The sequence below is a fragment of the Equus quagga genome, chromosome 2 (genome assembly GCF_021613505.1).
Source record: "Equus quagga isolate Etosha38 chromosome 2, UCLA_HA_Equagga_1.0, whole genome shotgun sequence".
In the NCBI taxonomy this organism is placed as follows: domain Eukaryota; kingdom Metazoa; phylum Chordata; class Mammalia; order Perissodactyla; family Equidae; genus Equus; species Equus quagga.
Window position 1 is genome coordinate 23,745,359 of NC_060268.1, and position 26,092 is coordinate 23,771,450.

The 26,092-nt window shown below is 46.0% G+C and overlaps 1 pseudogene; it reads left to right on the plus strand.

The window, feature by feature from the left end:
* The first annotated feature begins 462 nt into the window (after positions 1-462).
* Positions 463-26,092, plus strand: LOC124234987 (mast cell protease 8-like; annotated as a pseudogene).

Genomic DNA, 26,092 nt, shown 5'->3' on the forward strand with positions numbered 1-26,092 from the left:
GAGAAAGAAACCAGAGTATTCAGCTCCATAAGCACAAAATTTTCAGGTCTCAGACCAGACCCATCCTGGAAGTAAGCAGGACACAGGCGTCTGAGAAGCTCGAGACAGAGGCAACCAGGCAGGTCAGAGAGAGTAATTTCCAGGTCTTCTAGGACAGTCTCCTTAACACGTATATGAACTGTATTTGTTCCAGAACAAGGGCTGAGCTCCTCATCTCTACAGGAGGAAACTGAAACCTAAGCCAGGAAACAAGTCCTGCTGCAAGCCCGCCAGCTGCCCTCTGAAGCCTGCAGCCCTCTCTCATTGTGTTGCTCCCTGAGGACACTACAACCACCCCAGGCTCTGAACATCCCATGAGTTTAGGCTACCAGGAAGTGCCCAGCCACTCTTTGCCAGGAACACAGACTTCTTTCAGGGGAGATCAGATTGTGCAGAGAGGGCAGACCACAGTGCTGGCCCTACATGGTGTCTGTACTTTCCTACAATGGCATAGAAGGCATGAGCACATGCGGAGGGTTCCTGATACAGGACAACTTCGTGCTGACAGTAGCTCAATGTAATGGAAGGTGAGGAGCACAAATGAGTCCTTGTCTTCCTGGAAACCCCTAGTACGGTCCCAGGGCCCATAACTCAGGAAAGTCTCTGAGGATACAGAGTTGATGACTAATCATAGGAGCAATCTGATCTGCTCAGAACAGGAAACAGTGTGTGGGGGATACAGGAGTGGAGTGTGTGAACAGAAGCCTGGCTTGACAGAAAGGTTGCTGAAGAACCAGGCTGAGTGACTGCTGTACAGCACACAGACAGGCAACACCGTCCACTTTTGTTTTCTCCCTATCTGACTCAGCTGCTGGTGTGCCTTAAGCTGGAATTTCAACCTGCCTTTCAGACACTGAGCTGTAGCTCCTGTGGCTTACCTAATCTACCTTTTCTTTACAGAAAAATAAGTGTCATCCTGGTGGCTCACAATATCAGACAAGTGGAAAACAGCCCGAGGTCATTCCTGTGCTCAAAGCCTTCCCTCACAAGAGTTATAATTACAATTCAAAGGTCAAGGACATCATGCTTGCTGACTTTCAGGTGCACTCACACAGGTCACGAGGGAGCAGACAGCTCATTCAGGGTCTCAGTCCCTTCCTCTTCTCCAACGTGTCTGTTCTATTGGGTCAATGTAAAAGAAGGGGCTTGGGAAACTCCAGGCAGGGGGTACAAGCAACCTCATCCCCGGCTCTGAGCCAAGTGGGGGGGGACCTGAACTGCCATCTTGCACCTTTCTGACCAGTTGCTAAACAAGCCTAAACTCAACTGGGCTGTGAAGACCATCGCCCTGCTGCAGAGCCAGGACTTGGTGAGGCCAGGGCAGGTCTGCCGTGTGGCAGGCTGGGGGACAACTGGCAAGTGGCAAAATGGCAAACACACTTCGGGAGGTGGATCTAGAAATGCAGAATGGGCAGAAGTGCAAGGACCTCTTCAAAAACTACAACAACTCCACCCAGCTGTGTGGGGGAAGCCTCAGGATAAGAAGGCCGCTGCAAGCATATGGACATAGCCGTCTTCCCACCTTGCCTCAGGTACACAGTGATGCTGGGGTGACATAACCAGACCTTCTCCCAATCAACAGCCAATGGTTGACCTGGGTCTGCTCATGTGTGGAAGCATGCTCTTCCTAGCAAGTGGGGTCCTGGCATCTCCTTCCAGGCGATCTCTTGGCCTGTGTCCCTGGGACAACAAAAGGAGGACCTGGGACTTGGTTGAGCTGGAGAGAAGACACAGGTAGGACACAGGATCATGGTGCAAGTAGATCACAGAGGATCCACTAACCCCCCTGACACTCAGAGTCAAGGTGAATGGTGACCACTCAGCCACTATCCCTCTGAACAACTGGGCCCTGAGAGGGAGGGCAATAAAGCACCAGGGAGAAAATGAAGCTGAGAAGAGGCAAGTCAGAGGGGTCTGAATGAGACTGCTCCCTTCTCTCTCCACAGGGGAACACCGGGGGCCCCCTTGTGTGTAACAACGTGGCCCAGGGCATTGTTTCCTTTGGAAAAAAGAACAGGAAACTTCCACCTGTCTTCACCAGGATCTGGAGTTCTCTGCCCTGGATAAAAAGCACAATATTTCAGACTGCAGGGACAAGACCGAGGTGCCCCTAGGCTTGATCCATCAATCTTCTCTGGGACAGAGGCCAGAACTGCACTGGTCAGAGCAGGGTGGATGGGACGCTGACAGGGACTAAACAAACGTCCATCTCTAGAATGGAAATCATTGATTCCTCTATTTTTCACTAAAATGGCCAATAGCCTATAGCTTACTGAGTAAATTTTTCTTCTATTTTTCAATAACCTCTAAATCTTCTATCTAAGAATGGACTCAAAAAATAACCTCATCTTTATAACATCCACCTTAGAGAAGGCTGGACTGGAAAGAAGAAGTGGTCTGCTGAATGTTTGCCCTTGATGACTGTGCTTTGACTATGCGAAAATGTGTGTTGGGTAGATAAGTAATACATGTTCATCATACAAAGATAGTTAAAAGCAGAACATATCAATAAGAACATTAAAATTATTGAGAATTCCACCACCCAGAGACCATCATCATTAATGCTTAAGCATGTTGACTTCTCCCCTTTTTCTGTCTTCGTAAGATGGTTTTGCTTTAATAGAATTGGGATTGGGCTGTTTAGAACTCATAATGCCTTCCTTTCCATTACTCCTTAACCTGTGGTCACACTGATGAGAGTGTTGGGCTAATCTGTCTCCAAATGTTTGTAATTGTTAAGCCCAGGGACATCAGAGCCGTAGTTCACTGGACACAAGGCAGAGAATACCTGGTGGGTGGGTAGTAATTATTAGGACAGTCAGCATCCATTTCCCCATCATGTGGCAACAGTGACCTGCATTCCTAGGAGAATCTCCTCCCCAAGAAACAGCCACTAGGATTCAGGTGGAACAGTCCCCACCTCAGGTCCAGGCATGCCAAATGACCCAAGCATAAACCAATCAGGATGCTCAATTCCAGTGAACCCAATAATTGTTTGTTTTGTTGTAACAAATATCAAGTTAAGACTTTGTTCAAAATGATGGGATAAGACAAGTTTTCTTTGTTGCAGAATATTTACATTTAAGGAGCTGTTTCCAAATATTCCAAAAATATAAGGCTGGACTGATGGTCAGATAGGAAGTGGGGTTACCATTTGGGGTGTTTGGTTATGTTGAGCTCTACACACCCCTAAGGCAGGTCCAGCCTCTGTCTCCCACCAACAAGGAGATCCCCACCACAGACCTTACCAACCTGTACACTAACCACAGATTTGCATCTACTCCAGCTGACCACCGTCTTCTTAAGGGCAGGAGCCACATCACTCATCTCCCTGGACCTAGCTTGCTAAATAATTATTTACTACTTCATCAGTATGGAAAAAGAGCCAATGGCTGAGAAATGAAGATATTTATTGATTCAGTCACTGAGGGGCTTCTGGGGTCCAGCTCCTCTGCTGGCTGCAGCACAGGCTTCACCTCCTTATTCTTTCTTCTTACTTTCGCCTTGTGACTCAACACTGGGAGTGGAATTGTGGTGACAGCGCTGCTGTCATCTACCCCAAGCCAGAAAACTTCGACAAACCACTGTACCCCATGACAAAGAAAAACAAGTGGTGGGCAGGTCTAGGAGTTCTGTGAGGTCCTGAGTCACACCCCCACCTTCCCCTCAGGGTCTGTGTGTCTGGAAGGAAGAAACACTAGCAGTTCTGACCTGGGAAGACCTTGAGAGAAGATGCAGCCACTCCTGTTCTTGTTGGCCTTTCTTCTGCCCCCCAAGCCTAGGACAGGTGAGTGACCATCCCCATTCCAGAGGCTTCAACCCATCTCCTAAAACGCTGTGTACTCCTGACCCTTCTGCCTAGCACAGTTAGGGTTTTCCTCAATTTCAGCCCAAGAAGTTTCTAGACCCCAGCTCCCATCCCAAACCTAAAGTGGACTAAAAAGCCCAATGCTGCATAGACACTCAACAAGCATGAGGAAGGGAGGGTGTTCACTAAAAGATTTAGTGTGTGAGCCTCCCTCTTATCACCTGGAAAGTGGGTTGATCGTAGAAGCCATTTGGCAGAGGATGTGAAGCTACAGACGATAAGTAATTAAAATCCCTCACTCCAGCTCAGGAAATGGTACATCAGCCGAACCAGCTGCAGTGGTGGGACCTGTCCCTGGACCCAGCTAAAGAATCAGTTTCATTTTTTGGTACCCTCACCAGCTCCCTCTGCCCAGGAGAGGCGCCCAGAGTGCAGCTGATCTCAGAAGGGGCTGAATGATTTGCATGCAGAGCACCATGTTTCTTTGCTTCTGCCAGAGGCCCAGGCACCCCATTTTCAGCCCCACTTCCCTCTTCCTTTCCAGGCCTTCCACTACTCCACACAGTTCCCCTCCCTCATGACAATGGTCTCCAATACCACCAGCATGATCCCCACCAAACTTCAGCCTAAAGCTCACTGAAGGCCATTCATTCATACAGCCAAAAACTGTTTACTGAGATCCTAGGAAGAGTTAGGCCCTAGGACATGAAGATTTTAGAAAATCCAATGCCCTAATCTCACAGACACATTATTAGATACGGGCACCAGCTGAGACGTTAGTAGAGGCTCAGAGGGGTCGGGAGACTCACTGAGGCAGACTGAAGGCATCAGGGGAGCCCTGTACATGATCCTCTGGGCTCCACCATCGTGAAGACAGCTATTAACTCCTCCATGCATGGTCTGAAGTAGGACGGGGGCAATAAGAACTGTCACTCCTTTTCTCACAGTGGGTTCTGAGGCTTGACATTCAGAAAAGGTTATTCTGCTGCAAAGAGAACCTAGGAGGACTCTTCTCCCGTGTCTGCAGGATTCTGTAGTTCCCACTCTCAATCACTACCTTCCAGAGCCTTCCCTCCTGACCACAGCTGCTCTCAGAAAGCCCATCTTCCAGTCTTTTCTTTCAGAGGACGTCATCGGAGGACATGAGGCCAAGCCTCAACCCCGCCCCTACATGGCATTGGTTCAGTTTCTGCTTAAGGACAAAATGAACAGGTGCAGTGGTGTACTTAAGCCAAAGGATTCTTTCTGACAGATGCTCACTGCTGGGGAGGGTGAGGCGCCTCAGACAACTGACACCTCCTGAGACCCATACAGGGACCCCATTCTTCCTCCTTTCTCTTCCAGCCCACCGTCCCCCTAAATTCCATGGTGAATAGTTTCTCAGTTACACCTCTGTGGTGCTTAGCCCTGTGCAAGGGCCTAGTCTGAAGGCTGCTCATTATAAAAGGACAATCTTCTTCCCCAAAATATGTTCCTCCCTGGGCTTTAGAAAATTACCTTCTCTAACCCAACCACCATCACCAACACCCAAACAATTTGGCAGAGAGAGGAGCAGTTCAGTGGAAGGAGAGTAACTCCAGGAGCCCAGGAGGCCAGGGGTCCAGGCTGTGGGCACTGAGTTTCCTGTTTACAGGGCCTCTCTCTCCATTGGGGGCAGTTTCTCCCGTAGCAAGGACCACGTGAAGCTTCAGAGGCTGAGATGTTCTTACAACGGCCCCCAGCTTCACTCCAGTCCCATTTCCTTCCCTACCCTGGGTCAGCACTGAGCTCAGTCAACCTTCCTCGCTGGCTGCCCACCTTGCGCCAGTCCCCATTTTCCATGTGACTGCCCTGGCCAACAGCTCCTTTCCCTTCCAGCCCACCCTATTTTAAGCCAGCCTCTCTCTCGTCTCCCTAACAGATTTCCAAAAGCCCCATGTGAATTCTCTTCTATAGCTTGTCCCCATCATGCCTGGTCTGCCAGCCCACCTGCTGCCTGTCAGAGGAGCCAGTACCCACTTCCCACCTGAGCGGAGACAGTTCAGGTCCTCCATCCAGCCCAGCATCCCCCAGGGCCGCAGCCACCCACCGTGTCCTGTGGAGTCACTTGGCAACACCAGCTCCTTTCAGCCTGGCCTGACGCCCCTGCTGGCAACCTGGGTTATGGCAGGTTTGTGACCTGAGGGTTCCAGGGTAGCGGGGCTAGAAAGTATCACTTTGCCATCCATCAATACATCATTGTTCGTCTCTCTCTTTGTGCCAGGCACATAACAGGCTCTATCCCTGACATTGTGAAACTTACATGGAGGGGAAATTTCCTCTAAATTCCCTCACTCCTTCCTTTTCCCCCAGGCAGGTCAGTTTGTCAGATTCATTGATTTTCGGAACCCTCGAGAAATTTTGCCTTGAAAACAATTAAATTCTCTGTATTTTATCTCTGTTGCACATCACACTTTCACATGAGTGATCTTGTTTGATTCCAGAAGGTCAGTGTAAAATTGCAAGAGACTCGGAGACTCATAGGTCCTGAGGTTCCCAATCTGTGCTCAGTGGATTCCGTGACAGGAGGGGAGGGAGGAAGGGAAGAGGACCCTGGGGCAGCCTTATTTTTATTTATTGACATGTGGAAGGCATGAGCCTCAGTCCAAAAACCTACAAAATGCCACATTTCAAGTGCAAGATCCTTCACTGTGATGAAAATAATAAGAATAACAAGAAGCTTTCACATCTTGAGGTTTATTGGGAAGACATTCTGGTTTAACTGTGATTCAACCTAAAACTTGTTTTTCCCAGAGCAGCCTGACTTATGACCCACCAAACACGCATTGTACATCTGCTTCAAACATTTCCCCAAAGGAAAGAATGTACTCTTTAAAGACAGGGATGAATGTCTCCCTTTCTCTGGTGCCAGTACCAGCACTTCTTTTAAATAAGATCTTCTTTGCAGAGGACCAAGGTCAAGTTGACCTGCTGAGTATGTGTTAAACTGCAGCAAAACATATCCTTGCTTCTTTGGGAAAATAAATCGTATTCTTGTCATGCTTCTTGCATGTTCTTGGTTGTGAAATGGTCTATAGCCATGAGGTGACCATGCTTCTCAGGAGAGCTTTCTTCCCTGGTGGAGACAGCACTTCCGGGATAGTCCTCAGCATTGGCTCAAAAAAAATCACTGTTTCTTTCTCATCTAAAGATTGGTTATTGACTATTTGCATTGATGATTGTGACCCAGACGACCTTATTTTAGGATGATGTATCCTTCAAACAGCACCACCAGTGAATTGGATGTGACAGAACACAACAAATTCACAAGAGCTGGACAAACACTGAATCAATTGAAACAAACATCGAAAAGATAAGCAGCTACATTGAAAAGCGTAACAAATCACACAGATAATAAAAGAAAATGAAAGCTTATTTTTCATTCAAGACTGTCCCCATGTCCATCTGCCAAGCCACCCCTGGGGATCACAGCCCCAAAGAAGCACAGGGGAGGGAAGAGCTGAATGCACATGTGGAGATGAGCAAGTGAATAGTAAAAGGTGCAGGAGCCAGTGGACAACTTCAGGTCACAGCAACAAAAAGGACAAGAAGCCACAACACTATAGAAATAGAGACTCCAGATAGTCAGCCATGAGAAGCTCACTAGAGCCCCAGGGTGAAAGCCAGAGCCTGGGAGACAGTAGCCAGAGACATCTGCCACCAGGGGCATGGGTGTGTGGCCTCGAAGGACAGTGCCCGGTGGGTCAGTTGCCCCTCACACGTGACAGGGGCACTTGACACAGTGTCACACACCTTAGGAAGAAAAACGATGACCTTATAATGACTGTAGCATCAGGAAGACTGGGCGCCTGTTGATGGTACCTCTTTCCTTAAAATGGTTTCAATGTCAGTTTACATCTATTTCTCTCTTTAGATCTAGTGATTTTTATTTCTAGGACTTATTACTACACGAATCTAAAGTGTGTGTCTGTGTGTTATTCATAAAGATGTCCATACAGCATTATTTAATAATATACCCCAAATTGGAATCTGTATTAATGTCTAAAACAGGGAAATGGTAAAATATGTAACATGCACAATATGGATTCTGCAGCCCTTGACGTCTGCATTATCCACCGCTTTAGAGAACTAGGCTAAGAACATTAATAGGAGAGTGATGAAAAAGCCAATCAATATTTGGAACAAAGTAAAAGCTCACAAATTGATCAATGCAAATTAATAATAATAATATTTGCTCATCTAATTGAGAAGGATTTACAAAACTAATGATACTTACATTCCACATAGACATTGGGAAAACGGCATTTTCATACCTGGCACACAAAAACCCTTTAAAAAAAAAAGGAAAAACGCAGTCCTTGACCTAGCCATCAACCACACTGAGAAAAGTAGACAAGGGAAGTGTCCTTACAGATTGTTACAAAAGTCAAATGTTCAAAACATGCCGATGTCCAGCACCAACTTGGGGATTTGTTTTTTAAAAGTTTCATACCATTGAACACAGGGGAAACTTTAAAATTTTTGAGGTAGAATTACATTTTGCCACATGGAGAATGTTCTCCTGGTCTGTTTAAATCAAAAAAGTTAGAGAGCAGTATATACTACAATCAAATTTTTGCTTGTACTCATATTTTCCTTGTAAGTTTTTTTCTTCCTACATATCCATTTTACTTATTTCCTATAATATTTTTATTATTTAAATAATTTCAAAGGCCATTTAAAATGAGATTCTAAAGTGATATTCACTAACAGAGTTCTAACAAAATGAGGGAAATGTTTATGTTGAATAGTGTATATTATAGGATTAAAAATTCAATATAGTGTGAGCACATCCATGTAAAAATTAACAGAAAAAACCTAGACGGAAAAACATCTGATAACAGTGGTCAATTGGGTGCTGAGATTAAGGCTGACATTTTTTTCTTCTATTTTCTAATTTATTCAATATATTAAACAGTATAATTATTAAAATAATTTTATTTTAAAAATATACGAATTTTTGAGGGCCGGCCCAGTGGCACAGCAGTTAAGTTCACACGTTCTGCTTTGGCGGCCCGGGGTTCGCCAGTTCGGATCCTGGGAGCAGACCTGGCACCACTTGGCAAGCCATGCTGTGGCAGGCGTCCCATATATAAAGTAGAGGAAGATGGGCACGGATATTAGCTCAGGGCCAGTCTTCCTCAGCAAAAAGAGGAGGATTGGCAGCAGATGTTAGCTCAGAGTTAGTCTTCCTCAGAAAAAAAAATACGTATACCAATTTTGAAAAAGGTAGGCTTCAATAAGTTATTCCATGTGTTAGTTAAGATAAGCGTAACTATTCTGACTGATAAACTTTAGCATTTCACTCACTGACACAATAGAAGTCTAATTCTTGCTCAGACACGGACCAAAATGACTTTCTGGGTGAACAGTGCCCTCTCTTACTCTCAAGTGTCCCAGTTTTGACAATCATTACATGGTCAACACACGATTAAGGGACTAGACTCAGTCCCCTGAAGGTGGCATCCGTGTTCCCCATGTTCACCTGCATCAAACCCTGGAAGGGGAGGAGTCTACATGGTCAGCACAGGACTGTGTTAGGGGCCTGGTCTGGAAGGTGCCCACAGCATTTCCACTCACATCCCGTTTGCGGCAACAGTCACAAAGCTACACCCAAGCTCAAATGAGACTGCAAATGTGGTTCACCTGTGTCCCCTGGAAGAAAAGGAAATTGTTTTGCTAAACTGCTAGCTCATCTCGACCACCGGGCTTAATAGCGTTTGTTATTTATAGGGATCATCTGCCCTAAATTTCTTTCTGTCTATAAAACTAATATATTTCCATTATAGAAAAAAATTGGATAATTTACAGTTGAACATAAGAGTCACATAAAATGATTGCTCTGGTTCTTTCCTTTCGGTTTAACAGAATTAGTATCAAATTGTGTACACCGTTCTACAGTCTACTTTTTACACTTAATATTAGGTGATACACACCACTCCACACCACTAAGCAGTCTTCTAAAACATGATGCTTTTGAACAGATAGACAGCATTTCATCTCATGAGAACATCACAATGCCTACCACCGCTCTCCTATCTTGACTATTTGGATTCTCTGAGCATTGGTGGAAGAGGATCTTAAGGAATATGTCCACCTCCACCCCTTCATGTATTTACCCAGGCCCCCAGAGCCAGCTGTTCAGTCTCAGAAGTGAGCTTTTCTGTCAGGAAACACTGAGGTTCTTGCATCTTTTTTCAAATCTTTCCCTTCCACATGCATGGTCTGCGTCCTTCTTTCCCACTAACTACTCTGAGGGGAAGATTGTATGCAGATGTCACTGAATTTCCTGTGTCACCTGTTCTTTCCTTCAAGGACAAACGCACAGGCCAATTCTTAGGATGAAAGTGTCTTGCTCCCAGCAGATACGTGTGGTGGGAAGACAATGGCACGGGCACAGCCTTCTCCCAGCACTGACACTCCAGAATACATCACAGGTTCATCAGTAGAAACTTCTCAAGGAGCAACCAAAATGTCCTTCTGAGAGTGACATTAAGGCAGCCCTGAGCATGTCTGGAATGGCTCATAGTACACTGTTCTCCTACAAAGCCAAGAGCCACAGGATTGATTTCCGACTATAGCAGCAACAGAGCGAGGGCAGGGGATGTGACCCAGCATAACCCTTCACAGAAGATTTGCATTGTTGGTGGCCTAGAGGGCCCGGGGACGAGGTGGGGAGCATAGGACTATAATGTCCCAACATCCCAGAGAAGAAAAATGTTGTAACTGGCAAAAATGTAATAAAACTATCCCTAGTGGATGTAATCAGCTATGGATGTTGTGAGATGTTTCACACTCTCGTTTGATCTAATGTTGCATTATTTTATTAAAATAGAAAATAAAAACATTGAAAAACATACTTATCTCCACCTACTCTCATACATTCGATTCTCCCTGGACAAATTCTGGGAAAAAATGGGAGGACAGTTAATTTTTAACAAAGGAGCCAAGAACATACAATGGAGAAAGGAAAGTCTCTTCCCCAAATGATGTTGGGAAAACTGGACAGCCGCATGCAAAAGAATGAAAGTAAACCATTATCTTCATCACACACAAAATTTAACTCAAAATGGATTAAAGACGTGCATGCAAACCTGAAACCATAAAACTTCTAGAAGAAACCATAGGCAGCATGGTCTTTGACATGGGTCTTTGCAGTATCTTTTTGAATATCTTGTCTCCTCAGGCAAGGGAAACAACAGAAAAAATAAATAAATGGGTCTTCACCAGACTAAAAATCTTCTGCACAGCAAAGAAAACCATCAGCAAAACAAAAAGACAACCCACCTGGGCGAAAATATTTGCAAATCATATATGTGACGATGGGGATTAATTTGAAAAGTAAATAAAGAATTCATAGAACTCAACAACAAAAATACATCTCAGTGAAAAGATGGGCAGAGGATGTGAACAGACATTTTTTCAAAGATGATACACAGATGGCCAACGGGCACACGAAAAAAGATCTTCAATGTCACTAATAATTAGGGAAATTCAAATCAAAATTACAGTGAGATATCACCCCATGAGCTTCAGAATGGTTACTATTAAAAAGACAAGAAATGATAAGTGGCAGACAGGATACAGATCAAAGGGAACCCTCATACACTGCTGGTAGGAATGCCAACTGGTGCAGCCACTATGGAAAACAGAATGGAGATTCATCAAATATGAAAAATAGAAACATCGTATGATCCAGTGACTCCACTTCTGGGTATTTATCCAAAGAAATGAAAACACCTATTCAAAAAGATAATGGAATCCTATGTTCATTGTAGAATTATTCACAATAACCAAGACCTGGAAGCAACTTAAGCACCCATCAGTGGATTAATGAATAAAGCAGATGTGGTAGATGTATACAACAGAATACCACTCAGCCATGAAAAAGAGGAAAGATTGCCATTCACGAAACGTGGGTGGAACTTGAGGGTATTTTGCTAAGCAAAATAAGTGAGACACAGAAAAACAAATACCATATGATTTCATTCATATGTGGAAGATAAATAAAACAAACACAGATACAAAGAACAGATTGGTGATTACCGGAAGAGAAGCAGAAGAGACTGTGATGAAAAAGGGTAAAGGGGCACATATGTAGAGTGACAGAAGGAAACTAGACTATTGGTGGTGAATACAATGCAGTCTGTACAGAAGCTGAAATAAAATGATGTACACCTGAAATTTAGGGATTGTTATAAACCAGTTGTGACCTAAATAAAATAAAAATAACTGAATAAGTAAATATGATGTGGCAGCACCCAGGGTCTCAGCAGGGTGGCCCGGGGCCAGAGGCAGAAGAATATCAGGCTTCCTCTTTGCTCTTTCATCTCCTTCAACTTATTCCTGGCGTCCTCAACACATCCCACCTCACACCACACCTGTGTTTCTTTCACCCTTGTCCGTGACTTACTAAGAGGAAATGAATACGGCATCCAGGAAACATATTCATTTAGAAAAACAGAAATTCCAAACGACTGAGCTCTAACCTCAGAGACACAGGAAATAGAGGACATAGGCAACCACCAGCTTTCAGGAATTGTTGGGAAATTATTGAAATGATGGGTTTAAGGTTCTGGGACACAAGCTTCCAGCACCACTCCTGTTGCCTTGAGTGACCATTTTTGTTACCAGCACTGACTCAGTGGTGGTAGGGAGAATGATGGTGTTGGCTGGGATGACTCTTATCGCCAGATCACTGGCAGTTGGGGGACAAGCCTCCTGGGCATATTGGGTGACGAAACCTATCACACTAGCATGAGAATGTGACTGTGAATTCTGACCCCCAACTCCCACCCTTCTTTCCCGTCTCAGGGGCTAAAAGTCTGGCAGGAGGAAGCACCAGCAGCAAAATCGCTGGGCTGCATTCCTAGGAAGAGGCAGCCACTCCTGCTCTTGGTGGCTTTCCTCATTCCCCCCAGAATTGGGGCAGGTGAGTGACCGTCCTCAACCTCAGAAACTCGACCTCTCTCATAGACCCTGGAACTAGACTGCATGGGCACTTCCTACCTCAGGATCACTAGGCAAGTTTTTTTAATTCACAGTCCCTCAAGTTCCTCACCATAAAATAGGAATCATTTCAATGCTACATCATACAGTTCCTATAAGAGTGAAATTAGTTACTGTACATAAAACTCTTGGAATGGCCCCTGGCATCTAGAACGTTCTAAATAAATGTGCTATCTAAATTCATTCTGCCACCCATGTGTCAGAGCCGAGGAGAAGAGGAGACAGCAACCACAGTCCCATCAGCTCACATCTAGAATCCTCAGAGGAGTCCTATGCTGGTCATGAGCTGATCATGAGCTGGATTCAAAGGGATCTGGGAAGCTCTCTGAAGAAGGAAGTACCAGGGACTTGAGGAAGAGGCCACTCCAGAAGGTTCCCAACCAATAGCAGAGCATCTCTCCTCAACAGGGGAGGCTGAAGCTGGCCACACCTGGAGCGAGGATTCTTCTCCTCCATGGGGAGAAGCAGGAGGAGCTGAGTTCTGGGATGGGGAGTCAGCAGTGTTTCCTGAAGAACCCTGGAGTGCCCTCCCACTGTGTGTAGCAGACCCCTGCAATCCTCAACTCCTCTTTCCTCTTCGTTATCTCTCCTGCCTCCCATCTTCTAGCCTTTTTGGAACACCAAGCTGGTACCCACACTGCAGATTCTGAGAACACAGAGATAAGTACTGAATGCTTCCTTTCAGAGGAGATCATTGGTTACTAGAAGGCCAGGCACATTCCCATGCCTACATGGCATATCTTCAAACCCAGACTCCTGTGGGTCCCGGCACTTGAGGGGTGTTCCTGGTGTAAGAAGACTTCGTGCTGACGGCAGCTCTCTGTTGGTGAATATGAGGAACTAAGGAGCTTCCCAGGCGACCACTCACACAGGCCATGAAGAGTTCATAAGAGGGGCCATCTGTAAGCAGGGTCCTAGCAATGAAGGTGTGAGAAAGAGACCAGGTAGGTCTGTGGGACAGGGAACAGGCCAGCGTAAATGAGGAGAAAAGAAGGACACGATCAAAAAGAAGGAGAGGAGGAAACGGAAGGCACACATTGGGGCTGAAAATATGAATTTAAGCTATCTATCAAATTATTCTGGGGAAGTAAAACTCAGGGTTCCTCTGTCCCCCATCATCCCTAGCTCAGGGCTTTGAGGAGCAGAAGGCACAGACAGCTCAGCCACAGAGCCCCTCTTCCCCCTCAATTCCCTCAGCTACAGTCTCACCACCCTGGGCTGTCCTCCTGCCCTGCAGAGCTGGTGGACCGAGCTCCTGTGCCTCACACTTACCTCTAGGCCTCCTTTCCTTTGCAGCCCTATAAATGTCATCCTGGGCGCCCACGACATCAGGAGGCTGGAGAGCACCCAGCAGCGCACATCTGTGCTCAGAGCCACCTGCTATGCTGACTATGATCAGCAGAACAACCTGAATGACCTTCTGGCTCCCCAGCCCAGCTGCCTTTCTCCCAGCGTAGAGGCTCCACCCTGTCTTGGGACCATGGAGGAGAAAGGATGTGCAGAGTCCAGGTAGTGGTGCAGGCAGTGGATGAGTTCTGCCCAGGCATCCTTGAGGGCCTGCACTCTTCCTGCCAGCTGGAGAATAGACCAGACTGAACTGAGTCATGAGGCTAGTGCTCTGTCTTGGACCCAGAACAGGCTGAGTCCTGAGGTCAAGGGCACTGTGGTGGGCTAGGGCCTATTTGGGCTGTACGATAGAACAGACATACTCCGGGATGTGAGGCTGAGAGTGCAGATGGATCAGGAGTGCAGGGACCACTTCAATTTCTACACCCACCGAACGCAGATTCATGTGGGGAACCTGAGGAAGAGGACATCCACCTTCCTGGTAAGACCCTGGGCATCTGCCAATACGGCCCCAAACAGACAGACCTGGGCGGAACTGACCAGTTGAGGCAGACTACATCCCACCAGCCTCAGTCGGGGCCCAAACCTGAGTGACGTGGGGACTTCTGAAGAATTTAATCTCTGGTGGAGTCGGGGAGAAGAAGACACACAACGTACACATGTGCAGCTTTGTCCTGGGGAAGAGGAAATTATCCTGTCTTGGGCTGAGATAGCTTGAGTAACTACAGTCAGGACTGAAGCCTAGGGATGGAAAGATCCAGAAGCTTGACTTGTACACCTCCGCCACCCTCCCATCTCACACACACGCCACAGTGAAGAAGCCCACCTGTCCATATCTTCTCTGAGGGCTGAGCCTTAGGGCAGCAGAAGTGGGGAGGCCTGACTTCATGTCCCTTGCTCCATCACACACAGGGAGACACTGGAGGCCTCTTGGTGCGTCACCAGGAAGCCCACCCAGGACATCGTATGCTATGGAAATAATATGAGGATTCCTCCAGCAGTCTTTACCAGGGTTTCCAGCTTCCTGACCTGGATAAGGAGAACAATGAGACGCCACAAACAGCGAGGTCAGACTGAGAAGCCCTGTGACTCACCCTTCTTCTCTGGGCCAGCTCGAGGGGGGTTCCTAGAGCTTTAATAAATGACCACATCTAGAGTGGAATTACCCTGTTTCTCGTTTGTTCAGTCAACATCATTCAGTACACAACAAATGTATACCAGGACTGAGTCTGAGCAAATCCAGGAAAATGGGGTCTCTTCCTCATGAAAAATGAATCCTCCCCAATTTCTTGAAGATCAAGATGAACTTCTTTCCTCCTTCAAGCCATCCATTCCCTCATCTCCCCTCCCCCCATGGCCTTGGGAAGGGATGGAAGGACATCTTTCTCCCAGGGCCAGGCTCTCTCCTTTCCACCCTACCAGAGACCCCCTAATAGATATCAAAGTACAATCCACCTTCCGTATCCCCCACGGACTCAACCCATGGGAATCGAAAAGCCTACAATCGTTGTGATGTATTCCCTAAACAATAACTGATGTATTATCAGCTATAGTGTTTGATTGTATTAGGTATTGTAAGTAATCTAGAGATAATTTAAAACGTACAGAATGGAGGACACCCATAGGTTATACGCAAATACTGTGTCATTTTTTACAAGGAATTGGACTTCTGCAGACTTTGATACCCACCGGGTTCCTGGAACAAATTCCCCTTGCATATTGAGGGACGGCTGTATGCTCTAAAACTCTGTGCCATTGGTGTGTGTGGGACAGGCAGAACAAAGGACAGAATTGAAATGCCATACAAGGCCTAATTTAATAGATGGTACAGGAGGCATCCCAAATCACTGGGACACAACAAACTTAATAGATGGCGTCAGAACAACTAGGTAGTTATTTGGGGAAAAAGAGAAAATTAGATCCACTCCTCACAGCAGAATCTACAGTAAATCTCAATTGGATCAGCGATCTAAATGGAAAAGACACATACAAGTACTACAAGAAATAAAAAAGATTTGCTTGCTTAAAAATGGCTAACAAACACCCATGTTCACAGCAGCACTGTTCACAGTGGCCAAGAGATGGAAGCAGCCCACGTGTCCGTCACAGCCAGAGTCCTTCTTCTCACCAGTTCGCCACACCAACCCTCACGGTACTGTGGACCAATGTTCTCATTTCCGTGTGAAGGGGGTCTGCTTCTTGTGTTGATGCACTGAAGTTATACAAAACTCCACACAAAATGTTGACTAAAATAACATAAATTTTACAGTAAAGATTAGGTCATATTCAAAGAAGTGATTCCTGAAGTCACATAATGTAATCATGGTATAAATACCTTCCAGAGGTAACCATGCAGAATGAGGTGGCAGATTTTTCTACCTCCAGCAAAATGTAAATTACTCTTGCAGTCTATACAGAAACTGATCGCTAATAATGTACAACTGAAATTACACAACATTATAAACCATATCACCTCAAAAAAATAATTGGGAAAAAAGGTTTTGCTCACTGCAGTGAGACATTTAGCATCTGAACTTATGTAATTTCCATGATCTTAAACAGAATAATCACTGAGGACATATTTTGTCAAATCCAAGTGACCATAAGCAGAAACACTCTGGTAAATATAACCAATATTTTATGGGCCCTGCTTATCAAAAAGTCAGTAGTCGAATATTCAATGTTGGCCATTTATCAACAAAATTTAATCAAGAATATGTCTTTGACAATACTCAGTCAGTCTCTATATTTGCTACCATCTATCCACAGAAATTCTCCTTTACGAGCATGCTTTGGAGGATAACAGTCTCATTATTAAATGTTTGCATTGGTAAATGAAAAGAATACTTGATGGCGGGGAGGGGAGAAGAGAGAGCAGTGGAAGAGTCCCCCATCCAGCCCTTCTCCTCTGCGACATCTACTCAGAGCCCAGCGCACCGCCCAGTCTCAGGACTCAGTCCCGAGGAGACGCCCAGGGCAGACATGTCTCAGTTCCATGTTTTCTTGCCTGTCAGCACTTCCCAGGCAGCTCTCTGCCTCCAACTGCTCTGCTGAAAATTTTTCCACCCCTCACGGTGCTCACCTTCAGGAGACAATTCCTTCCTGACCATTCCAGAAGCCAGAGCCCACCACCTTCCACAGCTCTTGACTCCTCTTTATTAAGGACATCTCAGCAGCAGAACTTTGGAATTAGTGTTCTGCACACTGAACTCTCGTGCAAAGGATACTATTCCTCCTACTCTCTCTCTCCAGGTGCAGACTCTGTGCATTTAAGTCACTATTGACCTGACTGGAAACTCATGAAACCATGATAAGCTCATGCTTAGTAACCTCATTTGACTAAAGCAATCTGCAGGGGACTCATGCTGAACTCAAGCACATTTTTTGTCTACCCCCCTCTAAAGCTCCCCTTCTAATCTCTCTTTATCTTCCTCCCACTCTCTTTAACACCTAATCTCCACTTCCTCCCCTGTCTCCATGCTGCGTCCCCACACCCAGGATTCTCTCATTGTCTGAAACTACGAAGAAGTTGATGGATCTGGGGCCTGTCACCTAGCATGTTACAGATGAGACCCAAGCTTGGCATTTTTGCAAGAATATCGTAAACGGGCTCAGGATCTCTAAGAGTGAAAAACTAAAAGGAAAAGATTGTGTCTAGTTATGATATTGTAGAAAGTATGCAGCTAACCACACATGAAAGGCAATGTGGGGTGACATTCAGGCTCTTTGACCACCCAGAATTCAACCAAGGTAGGGAATATCACGTCTGACTCAGGTGAGAGTTCCCCAAAACCCTATTTATTCCTTCTGAGAGTCCAGTATTTCCTCCTGGTGAATGTGGTCAGGCTGACTCAACAACTGCCTAAGAATGTGGCTCTCACAGCACCTGCAGCACTTGCAGAGAGGCTGTCTCTGTGACCCATCCTTGTCTCAGTCCTACCGAAGAATTGGCTAAACCCCAGAGCTACTGTTGGAAACAATTTACTGAAAGGACACAAATGAAAAATCTCCAAAGGGAAATGGTGAGTCTCTCCATTTCCTGGTCTGTTCACTTGAACCAGGACTCTGATATAGTATTAGGATGGCACATGATTCTGGTGGAGGGAAAGCTGAAAATAGGGGATATAACTTTCCATTCTCCAAAGCTAAGAGTGCTTATCTTTCCCAACAGCTATTGTCTGCATCAAGAATAGAAGAGCTTACTAATAGTTTCCCAGCTGTCAACTTCACCTTGTCCCTCTACTGCTGAGCCACTCAGCTCTACCAGGACAGATACCCAGAACCTGACTGAGCCATCAGAGTGTTGCCTCTCCACTGCTCCAAAAGCCCAGATGGAGACTGGCTCCCACCCAGGCCCCTCCTGCCCATTTCCCCATCTCACTCTGATTTCCCATCCCTCATTATTCTGAGAGCTCAAGGCCTTAGGAAGTTAAATCCATGCAGGAGTTCAGAAACCCATGTGGTCATCTCCCACATACACGCAAGCCAAAGCAAACTTGTGTATTATTCACTCCTGCATCAAACAAACCTTTATGGGTATTTCTTATGTAGCCAACTCAGGATGTAAGAGAAAGGTGCCACTGTATTCTGCCCAATCTGCCCAAAATATTCATGTCTTAGAGACTAGCCTCATCTGGGAAGGGAGCAGGACACAGAGATCTCAGACACTCAACTACAAAGAAATAACGAGCATAGGCAAGAGAAAGTGTTTTCCAGGTCTTCTGGACAGTCTACCCTAAAGACAGAACCTTTCCTTGTAAGATGTATCTGAAGCATGCTTGAAACAGGGCCGAGTTGAGCTCCTCATCACAACATGCATAAATGGAGAAATAAGGAAGGAGCTGGGCCATGCCACAAGGCTGCCATGCTGCCCACAGAAGCCGGGAGCCCCAACTCAGTGGGTAGCCGTCTTGACAAAGGGCTCCATTCCCCACCATGTCCACCTCCACAGACTGTCCCAGGCTAACTAAATATCTTGTCTTCTAGCTACCCGACCTGTCCTCTGATTTGTAGAATTCTCCTCAGAAACCAAGGCCTGTGCCTCCTAGACCAAGGCTCAAGTTGAGCTTTCTCACACCTCATGCCAAGTTAACCTGTCAGGTTGTGATAAGTGGAGAATGATCCCATCCTGCACCCTTCTGAGTAGCTCCACTTAGGGTCAGGATTAGGGACGTGGTTTCTGGAGGCAATGCTGTTTATATTCCCACTATGCAGGACAATGATGTGTGTAGAAAGGGCAGAGGAGTAGAGCCCAGGTGGAGACAGTCAGTCATCATTGGGGCTGTTCTTTCTTTGGAACCAAGAACAGAAGCCCTCACTAGGCTTCAAGCACCTCTCAGTTGTCCCTGATGACATCAGTACCCCATTCAGATGAAGAAATGTCCTTCTCATCTCTCTCTTTATCTTCCAATATATCCAAAAGTGTGGAGAGCCAGACCTCTCTATCCCACCTGAACACATTCAGAAGTTCGAGGAATCTTGACTTTCTCCTGGTGGTCTGGGGCAGAAGGATGAATTCAGGCAGGTTTGTGTGCCATTGCTTCCCCACTGCCCAGCTCTTCCTCTGTCTCTTCCACTTTTCTTCCAATCTCTGCTTTCCTATAGTTGGCGTACTGCCTATTAATGTCCACTTGATAAATAAGGGGTAAGGCTTAAGATGAGAGCATGTAAATTCAAGAATTTACATAAGAATCGATCACAAATTTATGGTGATGTGAAGTAGAATGGTGGTTCCCTGGCAATAGGGGGAGAGGGCAAAGGGAACTTACTGTTTCATGGCTTCAGAGTTTCCGTGTGGGAAGAGGAAAAAATTTCAGAGACGCATAGTCATGATGGTTGCAAAACAATGTGAATATACTTTATGTCCCTGACGTGTCCCCTTGAAAATGGATACAAGCTAAATTTTACGTTATGTATATTTAACCACAATTTAAAAAGTAATAGTAAAAAAAATGAATCTCTTATAAGACAAAAGGAATAAAGTTCTGATGATAGAAGAAGCTATTTGCAGAAAGTGGGTAGAGACCTCCTCTGCATGTTCATGGCATTGTTAGAGCTACATTATCCTCTGAGCTCTCCGGGTTCTAGGTTAAGCAGAAGAGGCATCATGTCTGGCTGATGTCACAGACTCAGAAGCATCTCCATCCCAGCACATCTACCCTGCTAACATGACATAGAAGTAGCAGCTGTGGGTGAGAATAAACCACATATGTGGTCTGAAGGGAGGGCTGGGCTGGAAATGAGACCATGAGATCTAGGGTAGAAAGGAAGGAGGAACTGGGGAAATCTTGCCCAATCTTCTATGGTACTTTATCATCCTTGGAGATCTCTGAGCTTCTTGGGTGTGTACATTAATATTTTGGGTTTCTTTGGGGTTGTGTCACCAACCTGAGAAGCTTTCAAGCATTATTTCTTCAGATATGTTTTTCTGCTCCTTTCTCTCTCTCTCCTCTCCTTCTGGGACTCCCATTATACGTATATTTAATGCAGTATCCCACACATCGCAGACACTCTGTTCATTTCCATTCTCCGTTTTCTCTTTCTGTTCACTGAAAAGTTCTAAAGCAATTACAAATTCAGTAAGGAGAGCCTCAGGACAGCAGCCAAGCTTCTCTCCAGACACAGTGGCTAAGCACAGGCACAGGTGCCTTCTGCCCTTGGTCAGAGCAGCAGAGTCATGATCAGCTAGGTGTGGGTCAGATGAGACAGGGGGCAAAGAGGGGCAGAAGATAGCAGAAAGAGGCAACTGCCTGCCAATATGATCTGAATCCACTTCTCACCCTGAGAGAATAGGGGTCTGAGCCATTTTTAGGGTGGATGTGTAGCCCTACGTATTATGCCAACAGCTCAGAGGTAAGTTATCATCTCTCAGAAAATTTTGGTAGCACAGCCAACTGCACAAGAAACTGTCACTGACTTGTTACCCCCAGGAACTCAAGGATGGCTTTGCATATTTGAACAGTTTTTCCAAATTGTTCTTTTTCCCTTTTTTATGTTAAGGAGATGCAATCACCAGCTGCCCTGAACAAGACCAAGCCTCACCAGAGAGCTATCCTAGAACCTTTTGCTTATTTTTAATGCTGAGATGTCTCCAGGAGGAGCAAAGGCCTTATAACCACAAACTGCAGTGTATTTGGAAGCATATTTTCCATCTGAGCCTGCACAAATGAATACCCACCTCTCCCTTTTGAATATTAATTCACCATCTGAAAGAAATGCCCCTTCTTCCATTTATTCAAGGATGCCATGACTCTGGAAATGACTCCTCATGGTTTCCTATTTGCCACTAATATATGTTACTCTGTTACACAACTAATTCTCGTGGAGATATTGATTTAACTCGCCAGGGGGGAACCCTCTTCTGTTTCTGTAAGAGAACCAGTTATGGGAATTGTGAAAACTCTCATGCTTTTATGTTTAAAAATGCACTCAAATGATAAAACCTGCTTTGGGCCAAAATTACATTCTATCATCTTTGATTTTCTATGCTTCCAAAACTTCATAGAGGTTCTTTAGTAGATAATTCATAACCAAATATGTTTACACACATTTGATTAATAAATCACTACAATATTGTTGAATATACTTGTGGCTTCCAAATTGAGGGTGGGGAGGAGGCATCAGTCATCAAGGTAGGAGAACAGTGATATCTATCCCCTGTAAGCAACAACCAAGTCTGGGACAGAGAATGAAAATGAGAAGATAGTTGACATGTTCTTCCTTCTGGGTAAATACTGATCCAACAGATGCAAAAGCAGCATAAGCATTATACCCAGTTTGCAATAAGACTTCGGAAGTCTTCAGATATCTATAGCAAATATAGAAGAACAATGATTTTAACTGTCAGGTTGATGGCTTGTATTCTTAGTAGTATCATTCCTCGAGACTTCTGAGATCCAAAAGCTGACAGCCCTCAAGCTCCTGCGCGAAGTGAATTATGAGAGCATCCATGCCAGGCTCCTCAAAACAGACAGGGATCTTCGGGGCTGAATCTCTGCCTACATCATGGTCTTCACTGGGGCACCAGGTTACCTGTGCCAAGTGGGACAAGAGTGACCAAGAAAACTCAGAATGAGTGGCAAAGCTTTGTTTTTTCTGTTTAAGTCCCTATCTGCATGTCCTCAACTACTTCAACTCTGGGGTCTTTTAAATCTTTGAAATATCAAGAAGTTGAGAACAACATTAGCTTTATCAGGGCAACCTGGGAGTACACAGGGAGCTCAAGTGCATTTCTTGTCAAACCCCTCCTCACAAACTTTCCTATTCAGTCATTACCTTCTCTTCCCGGTACTCTCATCAATGCCCTATCTACACTTCATCCCTAATCTTTGCTCTTCACCCCACCCCCCAAATGCTTGCTGTTGCCTGTAACTACAGAGAAGTTGATGGATGACTAGGCTCTTACCTACTGTGTTCTAGGAGAGACCAGTGCTTGTACTTTGGCTTTTATACCAAAAATAAAAATAAAATAAAACCCTTATGCTATCGCAAAAATGGAGCTCTACAAAGAGTAGGATTGCACAGTTGCATGCTATTTTAGGAAGTAGACAGTTGCCTAAACACAAATTTAAGGCATGGTGGGATCGTATTCATGTTCTTGGAGAATCGCAATTAGGGAAAGGGACACCATTTTGGGCTAATGCCAAAGCTACTCAAAACCTTCATCTCCATTCAAAGTGTCCAGTACTTTCTCCTGGTAAATGTGCTCATGCTACCAATAGCCTAATAATGTGATTGTTGCAAAACTCTCACCACACAACCCCTTTTCTGTGATGGGAAGAGGGATTAGATTCTTGTGAATCAATAGAACTGGGAGGAAATCAATAGTCACTGAGCCAGTCCCTTCTTCCTTCACCTCTAGGATTGAAAAAATCTGGAATGAGAAGGCACACCCCACTTTAAACCTGATCAGCCTTTTGGAGAACATGCTGCTGCTCTGTTCTTGTTGAACAATCTCCTGCCCTCCAAGGCTGAAGGAGTTAAGTGCCCCTGTAGATCCTCAGAAGTCTGGCTTATTCTAACACAAGACACTTCCACAGTTCCCAGTGAGGCTGTCATTATGATCCTGCCTTGCCTCAAGCCATTCCCAGAAATTTGCTGATCCCCAGACCTGTCACTGGATATGCACTGTGGAGAAATTACAGAAAAGAAAACTTCTCACAAGGAGCCTTGGTGAGTCCTCTCCCTTGCAAGGGTCACATCCTTGTCACTTGATAAATGGCTCTGTATTAGGATAGCACGTGATTCTGGTGGAAGGGAAAGCTGAAAATGAGTGCTGTAACTTCCCATCCTCCAAAGCTTCGAGTGGTTATCTCTCCCAGGAGCTATTGTCCGGATCCAGAATAGAAGAGCTAGCAAATAGTCAGTTTCCTAGGTGTCACTTTCATCTTTTCTCCATTCTTCTGAGCCACTCAGCTCTCCCAGGGCAGATATCGAGAACCTAATTAAGCCATCAGAGTGTTGACCCACTGCTGCCCCCACCAGCCTAGTGGACACTGGCTACCACGCAGGCCCCTCCAGCCCATTTCCCCATCTCCCTCTGATTTCCTGTCATTTGTATTCTGCCCTCTGTGTGCCTTAGAAAGATAAAACTGCTGGAGTTCAGAGTGCATCAAAACCACTCCCCCTCACCTTCTAACCAAAGCAGATTTGAGGACTGTCCATTCATGTACCCAGCAAGCATTTATGGGATGTGTACTATGTGCTGGGCCCAGAGGGGGAAGAAAGAACCCAGAGTATTTGGCTCCAAGAGAACAAAATATTCAGATCTAAGACCAGGCCCATCCTGGAAGTAAGTAGGTTACAGGGGTCTGAGGAGCTTGGGGACAAATTCATGAGGCTAGGTCAGACAGAATAATTTCCAGGTCTTCTAAGACTGTCCACTTAACAGGTTTATGAAGTGTGTTTCCTCCAGAACAAGGCCTGAGCTCCCTATCTCCACAGGAAGAAACAGAGACATAAGCCAGGAAACAAGTCCTGCTGCAAGCCCGCCAGCTGCCCTCTGAAGCCTGCAGCCGCATCTCATTGTGTTGGGTCCCTGAGGGCACTCCAACCACCCCAGCCTCTGAACATCCCATGGGTTTAGGCCACCAGGCAGTGTCCGGCCCCTATTTGCCATGAACACAGAGATCCAAGGCAATTTTTTATTTCAGGGAAGATCAGATGGGGCAGAGGCCAGAGCACACTGCCAGCCCCACATGGCGTCTCTCTCTTCCTATAATAACACAGATGGTGGGAGTAGATGTGGGGGGGGCCATAATATGAGACAACTTTGCACTGACAGTAGCCTACTGCAATGGAAGGTGAGGAGCACAAATGAGTCCTTGTCTTCCTGGGATTCCATGGTAGCATCTCAAGGCCTGGAACTCAGCAGAGTCACTGAGCACACAGAGCCAATGACCAATCAGAGGAGCAACCTGATCTGCTGAGACCAGGACACAGTGAGTGTGGGACTCAGGGGTGGACTCTGTGGAGAGACATCTGGATGGAAAACAGGCTGCTGAAGAACCAGGCTGGGTCACTGATGCACAGAAAAGAAAGACAACACTGTCCACTTTTCCCTTCTTCCCTATCTGACTCAGCTGCAGGTGTGCCTTGGGCTGGAATTTCAACCTGCCTTTCAGAGACTGACCTGTAGCTCCTGTGGCTTACCCAATCCACCTTTTCTTGAGAGAAAAATAAGTCTCATCCTGGTAGCTCACAATATCAGAAAAATGGAAAACAGCCAGCAGGTCATTCTTCTGCTAATAGCCCTCATTCATAAGGATTCCAAGAATAATTCAAAAGTCAAGGACATCATGTTCCTGAAGGTATCATATTGCTGAATTTCAGATGCACTCAGTTCACGAGGGAGAAAACAGCTCTTTCAGGGTCTCAGTCCCCTGCTCTCATCCAAACTCTCTGCTCTCCTGGGCCTGTGTAATAGCAGGGGGCTTGGGAGACTCCAAGCAGGGAGTAGAGGCAACCTCACCCCTGGATCTGAGACCAGCTGGAGGGCAGGACCCGAACTGCCATCTTTCACCTTTCTGACCAGCTGCTAAACAAGCCTAAACTCAAGTCGGCTGTGAAGACTATTGTCCTGCCACAGAGGCAAGACTGGGTGAGGTGTGCAGTGTGGCAGGCTGGGGACAACTGGCAAGTGGTAAAAAGGCACACACACTCCAGGAGGTGGATCTAGAAGTGCAGAATGAGCAGAAGTGCAAGGACCTCTTCAACAACTACAATAACTCCATCCAGCTGTGTGTGGGGAACCCTAACGACAAGACGGCCACTGCAAGCATAAAGAACAAGAATCATCCCTGTTGCCCCAGGGACACAGCGACACTGGGGTGGCATGGCCAGGCCTTCTCCCACGCAACAATCTGAGTCCACTCATGGGTGGAGCCATGCTCTTCCCAGGATGTGTAGCCCAGGCGTCTCCCTCCAGCCAATCTCTTGACCTTTGTCCATGGGACAAGAGGAGGGCTTGCAACTGGGTTGAGCTGGAGAGAGGACACAGGCTTATGGGGCAGGTAGATCACAGAGGATCCACCAAGCCCCCTGACACTCAGAGCCATGGTGAATGGTAACCACTCAGCCACTACCCCTATGAACAGCTGGGCCCTGAGAGGGGGTCAGGAGAGCCCCAGGGAGAAAAGGATGCTGAGCAGGGTGAAGCCAGAGGGCTCTGACTGAGACTTCTCCCTTCTCTGTGCACAGAGGGACTCCGGGGGCACATTCACATGTAACAACGTGGCCCAGGGCATTGTCTCCTTTGCAAAAAAGCATGGGAAGCCTCGACACAGCTTCACCAGGATCTCGAGCTTTCTGCCCTGGATAAAAAGCACAATACTTCATGCAGCTGGGCCCAAGCTCAGGTCCCCCCAGGATTGA